The sequence below is a fragment of the Eleginops maclovinus genome, chromosome 17, assembly GCF_036324505.1.
Source record: "Eleginops maclovinus isolate JMC-PN-2008 ecotype Puerto Natales chromosome 17, JC_Emac_rtc_rv5, whole genome shotgun sequence".
Taxonomy (NCBI): Eukaryota; Metazoa; Chordata; class Actinopteri; order Perciformes; family Eleginopidae; genus Eleginops; species Eleginops maclovinus.
This window is the reverse complement of record NC_086365.1, coordinates 704062-717804: the sequence shown is the minus strand read 5'-3', so window position 1 is coordinate 717804 and position 13743 is coordinate 704062. Positions and strand designations below refer to the sequence as shown.

Here is a 13743-nt window from a genome sequence, read left to right as displayed (position 1 = left end):
TTGTGTTGGCAGCGTCTGCCTGTGTCATATTGTGAATATCACCAGTTAACATGGTGGGGTTTATTTCATCATGTTAAACGGTGATTTGTAAACAGCTGACAAGAACTGCCAAGATGTATATGGTTCAAGCAAGGTGTTGTTTGAGCCGGTCGGTGGGTTAATGAGTAACAATCATGGCTGAGATTTATATTTTCAGTTTTACGGGTTCGAATCCCGTCGGTGGAGTTGGAATATTGTATATATATTTTCTATTTCTTGGCCAGCATATTTTGTGTTGTTGTCTGTAGGTGATCTCCACATGCACATTTACATGAAGTGATGCTTACGTTTTTTGCCGAGGTTTTTAAAAAAATATATTGTCTGGTCACACTTCAGACACACAAGTAAGGTGAAAATGACAAACCTGGCAACCACATATGATTCAGCCCGTACAGCGTCATATGACGCTCAAGGAGTGGAAAACGTAAACAAACGCCACCAGTTGAACCGGAATCCAGTTAAACTGGAACACTGGTCCCGGGGAACTCTTTTATCCGAACACCCTGGGAGAGAGAGACAGGCAGAGGTAAGTTTCCACAACTATCATATTACTGTGTTGAACTGCGTTATATTCACTTTGGGGAGTATCACCAATATTTATTACCCCAACGACAATAATAATAATAATAATCCCTTGTTTCTAACGGGATGTGTGTTTTACTTCGTGCTTTCTCCACCCCTCAGGCAAATGGCGAGAGAGAACGGCCCAGCGTCCGCGCTGCGGAAGTTATCAAACGAAACCAGTTCTCAATAAATACATTTAAAACTATTCCTCATGCGTTCTCTCTTTCCTATAAATACAATCTACCGGTATATGTGTCATTGTTCACGCTAGTAACGGCCCCGTCGTTACATATTGTGTTTTCAATACTTATGAGGGCAACTATAGAGAGAGGTTTGCTGGACAGACATGCTTTTGTTAGTTGCCTATGGCAGAGCTTTATTTTCTGACTCTAATGATATCAACGATTTCTGGTTCTCATTTTTACAGTGAAAGCTACATTATGATCATCAATTAACCCTCCTGCCAGAAGCCAGAATGTAGGCTACTGTGTTCTTATTCAAAGCATCATTCAAGTCAAATCCTTTCCCTCAGTGTTATATGTTTTAAACAGATAGAGCCTCAGTGCAATCGTTCATATCCATACCCTCCAACAGGCTGCAAACCTTTTATTTTAATGTTCCTGAAGTTTAGCCCGGTCACCTTCTGCAATTCGTTCAACTCTGTAACTAATTGGTTAAATACAATCCATGTCCTGACTGAATAAACTAAAGAAGAAGTTTGATGACACATAGTGCTAATCTGATTTTAGTTGATACACCTGAAGCAGTAAAACAGAAGAAAATAATTTGTTGAACAGGAATGAGTTAAAGTGAAGGCTTTGTGATTTTTTGACTTGATACCGGCTGTAGAGTTTAATTGCAAAAGTAAACATCTAACACTTGTGGTGTTTTTAAATACTGAACCTCAAACCTTCAGAGATTTAGTTCTGAGATTGTTCAGCTTCATTCCAGGTGGACTGTATATTCTAAGATGTTTATGAAAGTTCATAGCTGCCCTGTTAAGTATCTGCAAAAGTCTGAATCATCATTACTCGCAGCAATAATGGGATGTCCTCCCGGAGCTCGCTTGTCATCACAGTGTAACTAAATTGCTTTAGAAGATTAATGGAGCTGTGTTATTATGACCTGCAATGCACATGAAAAATGACAGTTTTCTGACTTCCTGTGTGTTTCTATGGGCTTTTGTGTGTGTGTGTGTGTGTGTGTGTGTGTGTGTGTGTGTGTGTGTGTGTGTGTGTGTGTGTGTGTGTGTGTGTGTGTGTTAGTGGTTGTCTTTTTCAATCTTCTTGTCAGGAAGCTAATTTCCCTCTCAAACCAAATCCTGCACCCACCTCGCACGCCTAATCATCTTTGAGCGTGTTCTTATTACCATCTGCACTACAAACACTAAAGTCATTTATTCATCACGCTTCTTGCCTTTTTATTTCGTTCTTGCGGTTCGGCTGATTTCAGACGGGGATTCTCAGCGGGGAGGGGGGATTCTGCTTGAACTGGATTTCAAACAGTGTAGCACTTTTTCACGAGCACAGTGAAAGACGAGGATATACAGTTGTGAGTGCTGATAGATGGAGGATGAGAGCAGGTCTGTTTGCTGTCCTGCTGCCTGACCCATTCAAAGACATACATTTGCACCACCTCCACTCTGGTTATTTGGACAAATTATTCAGAGAATGATGAAGAATAAAACTGTTCTGTCTGCTGCCGTCTGGCAGGCGGTAGGCCTACCGCAGCATCAGGACAAAGACAACCAGACTCAGAGACAGTTCTATCCCACAGGCCATGAGACTTTTAAAATCTGAGCTTGCACTATTTTTAGTTTTTTGATTATTTGATTTTTATAAAAATGTATGTTTTGTAATTGCACTGCTCAGGAACCTGTGACCTGTTTGTCAGTTATTGCATAACCATTGTGTAGTTGTGCAATGAATTAACTACTACAGAACTTTTCAGTAGCGTGTATGACATGACAATAAATCTTTGAATCTTGAATCTGGAGCCTGTTGGGAGAACATTTGTCAGGGTGCTTCTACTTCCTCATGCATATAGTGTAGGGCTGAACGATTTTGGAAAGTAATCTATTTGCGATTTTTTTCCATAATATTGCAATTGCGATTTAATATGCGATTATTTTTTCAAGGTCCTCTTCTCATGTATTTTTCAACAAACACAAGCAATAAATCAATCGTGAACCTCGTGACGTAGCAACAGTAGTGAGGCACGTTCTGCACAATACCTGACGTTGCGCAGCATCTTCCTTTTGAAAGCCAAAATAATTCCACACAACTGACGTGCCGCCCCTCTTTGGTACCAACCTTCCAGCCGTGCACTCTTCTGACGAGCCTGAGGCCATTGTGCAACAGGTTCAAGCGCAGCGTTGACTTCTTTCCCTGCCTGCTCGGCTCCGCTCGGCTCGCTCGCAGGTCACGTGACCAGATCACGTAACCAGTCAAATCGCAGCCTTTGCGGTTGGAAAATCTCGTTTTGTCATATTGCGATATTATCGCAAATGCAATTAATCATTCAGCCCTAATATAGTGACAGTAGGCATAACTACGCAATCATTTATGTTGCGTCACTGATGAGCTGGTTTGTGCACACTTAGTTCTAGAGGAGAGTTAACATGGATTTAGTTCTTGAGGAGACACATAGGCCTACCAAAGTACAGAGGATGATGTATCGCGGCAGGAATTAAACAACATGTCTGCAAGGATATTTGTGGAGAGGCTATTTTCACGGGCTTTCTAAAAAGGCAAATTGGGCCCTTCCATTGCAAACGCCAAGGCCATCATAAAGCGCAATTATTTAATAATTAATTAATTAATTACCGATGCTTACCGGCGATAGACCCGTTGTCCCCCGCTTGCTGAAGAGAAAGAGACGTGGACGCTGTGCCGGGGCAAAGCCACGATACAGACCTGTCCTTCCTTCCGTCGTCATGGGAAATGTAACAGCCACTGGCGTAAAGTATACCCCCGCAGCCCCCGCGAGGCGGGGGGGCCCCGGCCCCCCTCATATGAGAACGGGCCCCCTACCTCTATACCCCAAAGCGGCCGCCGACAGCATGTTAGATTTCTACTAGAGCGGCCGCGGCCGGCCGCAATTTTGAAAGACACTACATGAAATAATACTGCGCCAGTGGATACATGAACAACTTACTTTTATTTTGAAACCCGGAAATTGGGTGTGTTGTCATTGACTTTTCTGAAGTATTTCTTAGCTAAACCTCGCTACTGACTGTGACTGATCGCCTGAAGATTACAGTGTTTCAGATGCCGTCGTGGCTAGCAATCAGAGCAGACACATCTCTTCTCACAGGATGAGACCGTATTTTTGTGCACCAATGATGACAAATCATCACGTTTGTATGGCAGTGATGTAAGAAAAGTCTAAATAAAAAATACCTATTCAAAATAGTAATATTAGTATCCTCCTGTTTGCTCTGACTAGCTAAAGTCTTCGTATGTCGCAGAAGTGTTGGTTTATAACTAGCACAGCCTCATCGTTCTCTAAATTGGTAAGACATCGCCAGATCAACGACATTTGAATGGATTGTAAACCCATGGCACTTTTATGTTCAGAGATATGTAACATTTAATTATTGGTCTGTATGGGACGTTCAAAAAAGCTAATTTTCGCGTTACCGCTTATGGAAATGTCTGTCACTTCGTGACTTTCGCAACCTCCAAAGCAAGCTCCCGCGTCTGTGGGTGAAAGCTATTTTGTGCACAAGTAACAACGATGGTAATCAGATGTGTTTTCTGTTTATGAAAGTCTGAAGAAACGTATTTTAAAATGTTTTATCGTTCGTCATCTCACTTTTCATGCCTAGTTTGCCAGCAAACTTGCTAGCTTGTCTTGTATTTACTTGTCTTAGACTGAGGTAATATTAGTCTGATGAGTTCGAGGTTGATACTAGCTAGCTATTGAATGCATCAGCCTCATCGCTTACTAAACTGATCATATTTAGATAAATGTATAGATAAACATGTATAGTTAAAAAAAACTGTGAAAATGAGTCACTGTTTCATTCTCACTTCTAATTATTCTTCGTTTGTGTCTACTAGTACAAGTTATTCAAATACTCTCCATTCTTTTTTTTTAGCTGTAAGCTCATTGTAAAAGCAGTAGCTGTGTTGTATACAGCTTTCCCGGGCCGCTAGGGGGGGCCCGTGTTCGTCTCCCGATATGATTCAATGCACGAAATATGCGATCTAATATTACGCGCCATTTCACCGCAGAAATGAAGCGCACCAGAGAAAAAAGTGGTGCTCAAAAGCGACAAAACAAAAAGAAAAGAGATGAATTTACATCCACACTGCCCAAAATTTCATCTGTTTTTGGGAGAGTGCAGCCTAACTCTCCACTTCAGGATGCACAATCAGGTAGGGTCGTGGAAAAAAAAAACTAGCGCAGTTACAGTAAAACGAGGCAGTGGCCTGAGGCAGCCTCTAGCCTCCACTAGCCTCCATGCAAGCTAAGCATCAAAGTTACGTTTTGTATTGAAAAGAAGTAAATAACATGTGACAATTAAACAAAGAGAAAAAAATACTTAAGTAAAACGTCTAATTGTTTCTCTCATTTAAAACGCAAGGGAATTGGATTTTCATCCATCCGTCCAGAAATGTCTTAAGCTAACATGTAGGCCCCTACAGCTCCCTCGTAGGCGTCTGTGTTAAAAACTTGCGGAGAATTTGTGACATGGCCGTGAGAACCCAAAATAAGTTCTGAAATGCAATCGGACTCTTCAAAGGGTTAGCAGCAGACGAGGAGGGAGGGATCGCTGCGCATCAGACAGACGCTGAAATCACAGGCGCATGCCCTTCTGCATCGGATGAGGAAGATGCCGTGCATCGGGTGGCTGCTGATGGCAGAGATAGGCATACCGCAGGTGAGGCTCTGGCTGTGCCGTTGACTCTTCTTCATAAAGACAAAGCATCAAAGTTGTTGTTTTTTATTATTGAAAAGCAGTAAATAGCCTGTGGCAATTAAATAAAGAGCCTGAAAAGACGCTGAAATCACAGGTGCATCGGATGAGGGAGGAGATGCCGTGCATCAGATGGCTGCTGATGACAGAGATGCGTGTACCGCAGCCGCAGGTGAGGAAGATGTCTCTGGATGTGCCGTTGACTCTTCTTCAACTGAGGGAGAGACCATTACGGGGCCTGAAGAAGAAATCCGGGACAGCGAGAATGTTGGGAGTGGGACTTCTTCTGATCTTGAATGCGCTGTTGATAGGCCTTCTGATCCTTACCCTAGTGACAGGGCTAATTTCCCTGTTGACATCTCTGACAGTGATGTTAAGAGATCGATTATAAAGCAGGGGCCATGCAAATACGAAGGCCCCTATCCGAGGGATGCTAGAGGCAGGTGCTTTTCTAAAGAGTACTATAACCGTGTGTCCAAGAAAGGTACACAGATATCACGCAAATGGTTGTGTTACTCTCCTAAAATGGATCGTGTGTATTGCCAGTGTTGTTGGTTGTTTGGTGACAGAACGTCTGTGGGCCATAATTTGGCATGGACAACCGGGATTAATGACTGGCAAGGTCTTTCGCGGAAGATCAGAGAGCACGAACATGCCCGTTGCCACTTGTCAGCCTGTGTTGTGTATGATACATGGCAGCAAAATGTAACCATCGACGAAAGGATTTCATCTGATTTCAAAAGTGAGGTTAGTTTTTGGTCAGATGTTTTAAAAAGGATTGCTGACGTTACATTAACCCTTGCGTCCTGTAACTCCGCTTTCCGTGCGCACCACGAGAAACTAGGAGAAATCAATAATGGAAACTTTCTGGCCCACATCGAACTCCTTGCGCGTTACGACCCCGTGTTGGAGAAGTTGATCAGAAGTAAAAGTAAAATCAAATACTTAAGCCCAAAAATTCAAAACGAGATGATCTCAATCATGGCACAAACTGTCTTAGACGAAATAGTGAAAGAAATCCATGAGGCAGAATTTTATTCGGTCATATTAGACACAACACAAGACATTTCCAAAGTGGATCAGCTAAGCCAAGTGCTCCGCTATGTCACGATTCCTAAAGATGACAATGATGTGCCCTCAGACGTGCAAATTCACGAGAGTTTCATGGGTTTCCATTCAGTCCACGACCAAAGCGCACACGGCTTAGAAAAAATTATTCTCGAGCTGTTAGAGATGAAAGGAATCTCGGTCAATAAATGCAGAGGACAGGGATACGATGGCGCAGCCACAATGAGCGGGGTCTACTCTGGCTTACAAAAAAGAATCTCGGATAGGGAACCAAATGCAATGTACGTTCATTGCGCTTCTCACAATCTAAATCTAGTTTTAAACGATGCGTGCCAGAATGTGGCAAAGGTGAGAGCGTACTACGATACAGTAGAGAAACTGTATGACTTCTTCAGCGCAAGCATTAAACGTTGGGAAATTTTGGAAGTGCAGTTCAAAGTGGCAGGGCAGCCAACTCTTAAACGTCTATGCCCGACACGTTGGGCATCCAGAAATGATGCGGTGCGCGCCCTTCGGTTTCGTTACCCAGACGTAATGAAAGCGCTCACTAAAATATCCCTGCTGTCCAAAAAACCCAAAGAACGCGCGGAGGCCACTGGTCTCAAAGCCAGCATGGAAAATTTTGAATTTGTGTTTCAAACGGTCATACAGGGTAAAATTCTTGAGTCAGTCCACATTGTTTCCCAACATCTCCAAAAACAAAACGTGGACATACTACAGGCAAGCCAGTATCTCTCAAGTGCGTCTGACAGCCTTGCGTCACTCAGAGGTGAATATGACAGCCTCAAAGAAGCTGCCCAAGACCTGGCCAAATTGTGGGGTATCTCTCCTGTATTTCCCGAGAAACGCAACAGGCGTACGAAAACCTATTTCGACGAATTGTGTGAGGACGAAAGGCTTACGAATGCAGAGGAGAATTTTAAAGTGTCGGTCTTCTACGCCACTTTAGACATAGTCGTTGCGCAGGTGGGTCGCAGGTTTGAAAGCATGCGAGAAGTGGCACGAAGGTTTGGGTTTTTACGCCCCAAGGAACTCATCTCGAAATCCGATGGTGAGTTATATGCATCAGCAAGTACTCTGGCTGCGCAATATAATGACGACTTATCTGCTGATTTTCCTGATCAGATCCTGTCATTTAGAAGCGCATTACTACCCGCTCTAAAAGAAATTGAACGTGGTGGGGTACAAGATTTGGCACGCACTCTCTTTGTGAAACACAGTTCCATATTGTCCAGTCTGCCTGACGTTGCCACAGCTATAAAATTGTTCTTGACCATACCCATAACCGTTGCAACAGCAGAGAGGTCGTTTTCTAAACTAAAATTGATAAAAACATACTTGCGAAGCACTATGTCGCAAGATAGGCTACGGGGCCTAGCCATCATTTCTATAGAGAACAGGCGCGCTCGCAAGTTAGATTTAAACGGTGTGGTTAGAGACTTCGCTCATAGGTGCGCTAGGAGGAGTGCCCACATATACTCGTATCCAAAGATGTAAATGCTCTGTTTATCATCATTAATGTTACTTTTATTGCTGACTGTTGTTGCTGACTGTTTCATTGTTAGAATTATATGTAATAAATGGATTGGATAGCCTACTCTGTGTACAGAATATTAATGGGTTAACAAAACATCTATATAGGCCTATGGATTAAATGGGCATGGGATGTCAGGGGCTGAGTTGCAGCATCTTTTTCACTATTTTATGCAATCAAAACACACACACACAGGCCTATATATATATTAGGATATATATATAAAGAGAGAGAAGTAGGAGTAGGCTAGTAGTAAGGAGGCCGTGGCAGGTGGCGGTGGGGGGCCCCAGTCTAAGTACCTGCAGGGGGGCCCCAAGTGCTTGTGTTACGCCAGTGGTAACAGCTCTCCCTAACAAGATGGACGAGCTAGCGGCGTTGACCCGGCATCAGTGGGAGTATTGGGAGAGCAGCACCATGATGTTCACAGAGACGTGGCAAACGGAGCTAGCCCCGGACACGAATGCTACACTGGACGGGTTTCATCTGCTGCGGGCGGACAGGACGAGAATGAGTGGTAAGAAGAAATGAGGAAGGCTGGCTGAACAATAGATGGTGTAGTCCTGGTCACATCACTATTAAAGAAAGGATCTGCAACCGGGACATTGAGTTGTTAGCAGTTAGCATGCGGCCACACTATTTGCCCCAGGAATCCTTGCATGTTATTGCAATAGCGGTGTATATTCCCCCCTCAACTAATTCTGAAGAGGCATGTGAAATCATAAGCCCTACTGTTAGCAGACTGCAAACACAACACCCAACTGCCCTCGTCCTGATCGCTGGGGACTTCAATCATGCCTCTCTCTCAAAAACTCTTCCCACATTCAAACAATATGTCACCTGCAACACCAGAGACAATAGAACACTGCACTGACTGTATGCCAACACCAAGGAGGCATACAGCTCATCACCCTTTTCCTCCTCTAGACAGATCTGAACACAGGACTTCATCCTCTGGTGCCAGAGGAACCACTTCCAGCTCAACGCATGAAAGACCAAGGAGCTGGTGGTGGATTTCAGACGGTGCCAACACTCCCCCCCACACACCAGTGAAAATCCAGGGAGTGGACATAGAGATTGTGAAATCCTACACGTACCTTGGTGTTCATCTGAACAATAACCTGGACTGGTCCAACAACTCTGCTGCTCTCTACAAGAAGGGAGAGAGCAGACTCTTTCTGCTGAGGAGACAGAGGTCTTTTGGGGTGCAGGGGGCACTCCCTCAGACCTACTTGACTCTGTGGTGGTATCAGCCATTTTATCTGGTGTGGACTGCAGGAAAAAACTGAACAGACTTATAAGGAAGGCCAGCTCTGTCCTGGGGAGTCCTCTGGAAACTGTGGAGGTGGTGGGAGACAGGAGAATGGCAGCCAAGCTGTCTTTCCTGCTGGACAATGTGTCCCACCCCCTCCAGGACACCCTTTCCGCACTTTGCAGCTCCTTCAGTGACAGGCTGCTGTACCCGCAGTGTCTCATGGAGAGATACCACAGGCCTTTCTTTCCTGCAGCGGTCAGAATCTATAACCTTCATGGCCCCCGGTAGACCCCCACACATATAACAACACTGACTATAACACCCCCTCTTGTGTTAATAACTGTGCAATATATGGCTGCTATACTCAGAATGGTTTCTTTTTTCTTTTTTTCTTTTTTTTTAAACTTTTTATTTATTTACGTGTACAAGGAACATGAGGTCATCATGGATGATACAGTTAAAATCAAAATATTCTTTTACAGTCATACATATATACACATACATCATAGCCAAATGTCACACTATTCAAGGTGCGTACACGATCCATTTTTCCCAGCGTTCCATACAATTCTCCAACTGAAGTTTTAAAACAAAGGTAAGTCTCTCCATACAGCACATTTCTTGAATGATCCCATGCCACTGGTTCAATGTTGGAGGATCTGGTTGCAACCACCTTCTGGTTATGGCTTTCCTACCACTTGCCAGAAGAATCTTCAACAGGTACCTGTCCTTACGTAGGACTGTTTCCGGGATTTTACCGAGATATAAAATAACAAAAGAAAAATCTAAATCTATCCCCATTATTTTATTTATCTCGGTTGACACCTCCCTCCAAAATGACTGGATTTTTGGACAGGCCCAAAAAACATGACAGTGGTTAGCCATAGGGGTACCACATTGTCTCCAGCAGAAGCATCGGCTCTGCGTGCCTGTTTGTAGTGCTGTTAATTTAGGAGTTATGAAAAATCTCACTACATTCTTCCAGCCGAACTCCCTTAAAGATCTTGAATTTGCAGTGGTCGCCTGTGTCTCACATATTTCTATCCAGGTCTCTACTGATATTTGTGTATCTGACTCCTTCTCCCATTTTTGTTTAATGTATAATGTAGAGTGATTTTAAGTGGCTTGTATACTTTCGTATATTCTTGAGACCAACTTTTTATTATCTTTCTTTTTATATGCCTCATGAAATATAGAAATTAAATTGTATTCCTTCTCCTCCTTGATTTGTAATTTTTTATTATAATAGTCTCTGACCTGAAGGTATCTATGGAAGTCCTGCTTCTCCAGTCCAAATGTGGCTGAAATTAACTCATAACTCTGAAATGTACTGTTTGAGATGAGGGAACAAAAAGAAGTGACACCTCTCCTAACCCACTGTTTAAAACCCCCGTCCAATCTAGCAGGTTCAAATTCTGGATCATATGCTATCCAATTCAAGACTCTAACCTGTTTCTCTATTCTTAACTTCCTCAAAACCTTAAACCATAGCTTAAGAGTGAATACAGTCCATTGATTCAAGCTGTTATAATGTATTTCAGCTTGGTTTTTGTTTCCTATTATACATTGTATTGGAATTTTTAAATGAGTAGTTTCTAGGCACTTCCATTTAGATTCATAATTTGGAGAGCACCAGTATACTAAGGGTTTCAATTGTGCAGAATCATAATAATCCTGTAAACATGGTAGAGCTCTTCCTCCCTTCTCTTTTTTCAGCTGCAGAGTCTTGAACTGAACCCTAGGTCGTCTACTGTTCCAAATGAACCTTGAGATCCAGGCATTCCACTCATCAAATTGTTTTTGGGGTACCTAAAGGCAAAGACTGGAAGAGATAAAGAAGCCGTGGCAACACATTCATTTGAATGATTTCTACTCTATTACTCATATCCAGTGGGAGGAGGGTCCATCTAGAAATATCAGATTTGATCTCATTATTAATGAGGCCGTAGTTGTTTTCAACACGCTTTGACATATCTTTAGTAAGGTTTATTCCTAAATATTTTATTTTGGGCGAGTCCCATTTAAAATGATATTTCCTTTTAGTATCTGGGTGGGGATTATAGTTAAATGTGAGGGTTTGGGTTTTTTGGATATTAAGCTTGTATCCAGAATATAGATTATATTTTTTCAGTAGGGACATCAATTTGGGGATGCTTGAGTCTGGGCTTGTAATAAAAAGCAGAACATCATCCGCAAACATACAAGTCTTATGTTCTTCTCCTCTAACCATACTCCCCTTTATCTCAGAGCGCTCTCTAATTGCTTGAGCGAGGGGTTCAATAAATAATGCGAATAGGGTCGGACTCAGGGGACAGCCTTGGCGTGTCCCTCTTTCCAAATGAATAGTTTGTGACAGTTGTCCATTAACCCTGATCCTGGCTCTTGGAAAGAAGTATAACGCTCTCATACATTTAATAAAACCATCTTTGAAGCCGAATCTTGCAAGTACCCTGTATAAATATTCCCAACCCACCGAATCAAATGCCTTTTCGGCATCTAGGCTGATTAACATTGCACTGATATTTTCTGAGGTAATATGACTCACCACCTGTAGTGTTCTCCTTAAATTATCCTGCGTCTGTCTGTTTAATACAAAGCCTGTTTGGTCTCAATCTACCAGCTCTGGGACAATGGATTCCAGTCTCTTAGATAGGATTGAAGTAAATAATTTATAGTCTACATTCAAGACTGATATTGGTCTGTATGAGCTGCATTCCTTTTGATCTTTTCCTTCTTTCGGGATGATAGAGATAACTGCTTCCTTCCATGATTGGGGGGTTTCCCCTGTTCTCAGTGTATGGTTGAAACAATTAAGCAGGACAGGTATTATCTGTAGTTTAAATGTTTTATACCACTCAGACGGATAACCGTCTGAACCTGGGGCCTTATTAGCCTTCAATCTCGAAATGGCTTTGCTCAGTTCTTCTGCTGTTATTTATCTCAGCCATCATTTCCTTATTTTGTTGTTCTCCTATAGATGGTAAATCTAGTGAACTTAGAAAAGTCTCTGTTGTAGTATCTGCCATGGCCGGTTGGGTATATAGTTCCTTATAATATAGTTCAAAGGCATGTTGAATGTCCTCTGATTCACTGCAAATGTTTTGTGTCTTGGGGTTTCTAATCTTATAAATCATATTTTTCTCACGTTGTTTTCGAATCCTCCAAGAAAGTAGTTCCATTGCCCTATGCCCCGTCTCATAATACTTTTGTTTGGTAAATTTAAGTTGTTTTTCAATTTCTTCATCATATATACAGTACCATTTATATCCTGTTTAATTTTGTTTATTTTAGTTAATATCTGAGGATCTCTTTGTTCCATGTGTCTAGTTTCTAATGACTTCATTTCCTCTTGAAGTTCAACACGTTTTCTCTGTTTTTCCTTTTTACGAAAGGCTGTGAGGGCAATAATTTTGCCTCGAACAACTGCCTTTGCTGCATCCCATAAAGTATTTGGAGACACCTCTCCGTTATCATTATTTTTTAAATATGTTTTGAATTCCTGTTGAATCTGTTTCTGCACTGTTTTGTCATTTAAAATGCTCGTATTAAGTCTCCAAAGTGTATTTTTCCATTGCTTAGTTAGGTGCAGGGTTAAGTACACCCCTGAATGATCAGATACATCCCTAATCCCTATTGTACTGTGTGCCAGTCTGATTTATACATAAATAAATAATCAGTTCGTGTATATACAGAGTGACACGGGGAATAATAGGTGAATTGTTTTTCTCCTGGATGAGACTCTCTCCACACGTCAATCAGACCCAGCTCTGCAAGCATCCGCTGGACCAACATGGCATTTGGACTTTTCTTTTGGCGTTGATTAGATGTATCTAATTTTGGATGGAGTTGGACATTAAGATCACCACCACAAATTAGAATTCCTTGTGTTTCCAAAGCTATCAATTCGAATAGTTTCTTGAAAAAAATTTTTTTGCTCCCTGGGGGGGCATACACATTAAGTAAAGTCACTTCTTCATTGTCTAATTTACCTTTTACTAAAACAAATCTCCCTTCCTTGTGTTTCACTTCTGAAATAAATTCAAAATTTACTGCATTAGGGATCAGTATAGCCACTCCCCTCCTACGACCTGATTTATGAGATGAGTAATAGGTATTTTAAAATCCAAGTTTTTAAAATTGTTCATGTTCTAAGGAGGACAGATGGGTCTCTTGCCAAAAGGGAGACAGGTGAAGTCTGCGAAACACAGGAGGAAAATATGGAAAACGAAACGCATATGATGAAAACAGGAGAGGAGAGGAAAACATGGGGTGAGCAGGTGGAGATTGCTGAGATGGAGGATGAAGAGGTGGCAACAGCAATAGCAACAAAAAAAAAAAACAGGGACTATGGCCCCATCATCA

The 13743-nt window shown here is 42.2% G+C and overlaps 1 long non-coding RNA gene across 1 annotated transcript; it reads left to right on the top strand.

The window, feature by feature from the left end:
• The first annotated feature begins 513 nt into the window (after nucleotides 1-513).
• Nucleotides 514-808, top strand: LOC134879040 (uncharacterized). Its single transcript, XR_010167770.1, has 2 exons — nucleotides 514-565; nucleotides 724-808. It is a non-coding gene; the product is annotated as an uncharacterized LOC134879040 (long non-coding RNA).
• The last annotated feature ends 12935 nt before the right edge of the window (nucleotides 809-13743 follow it).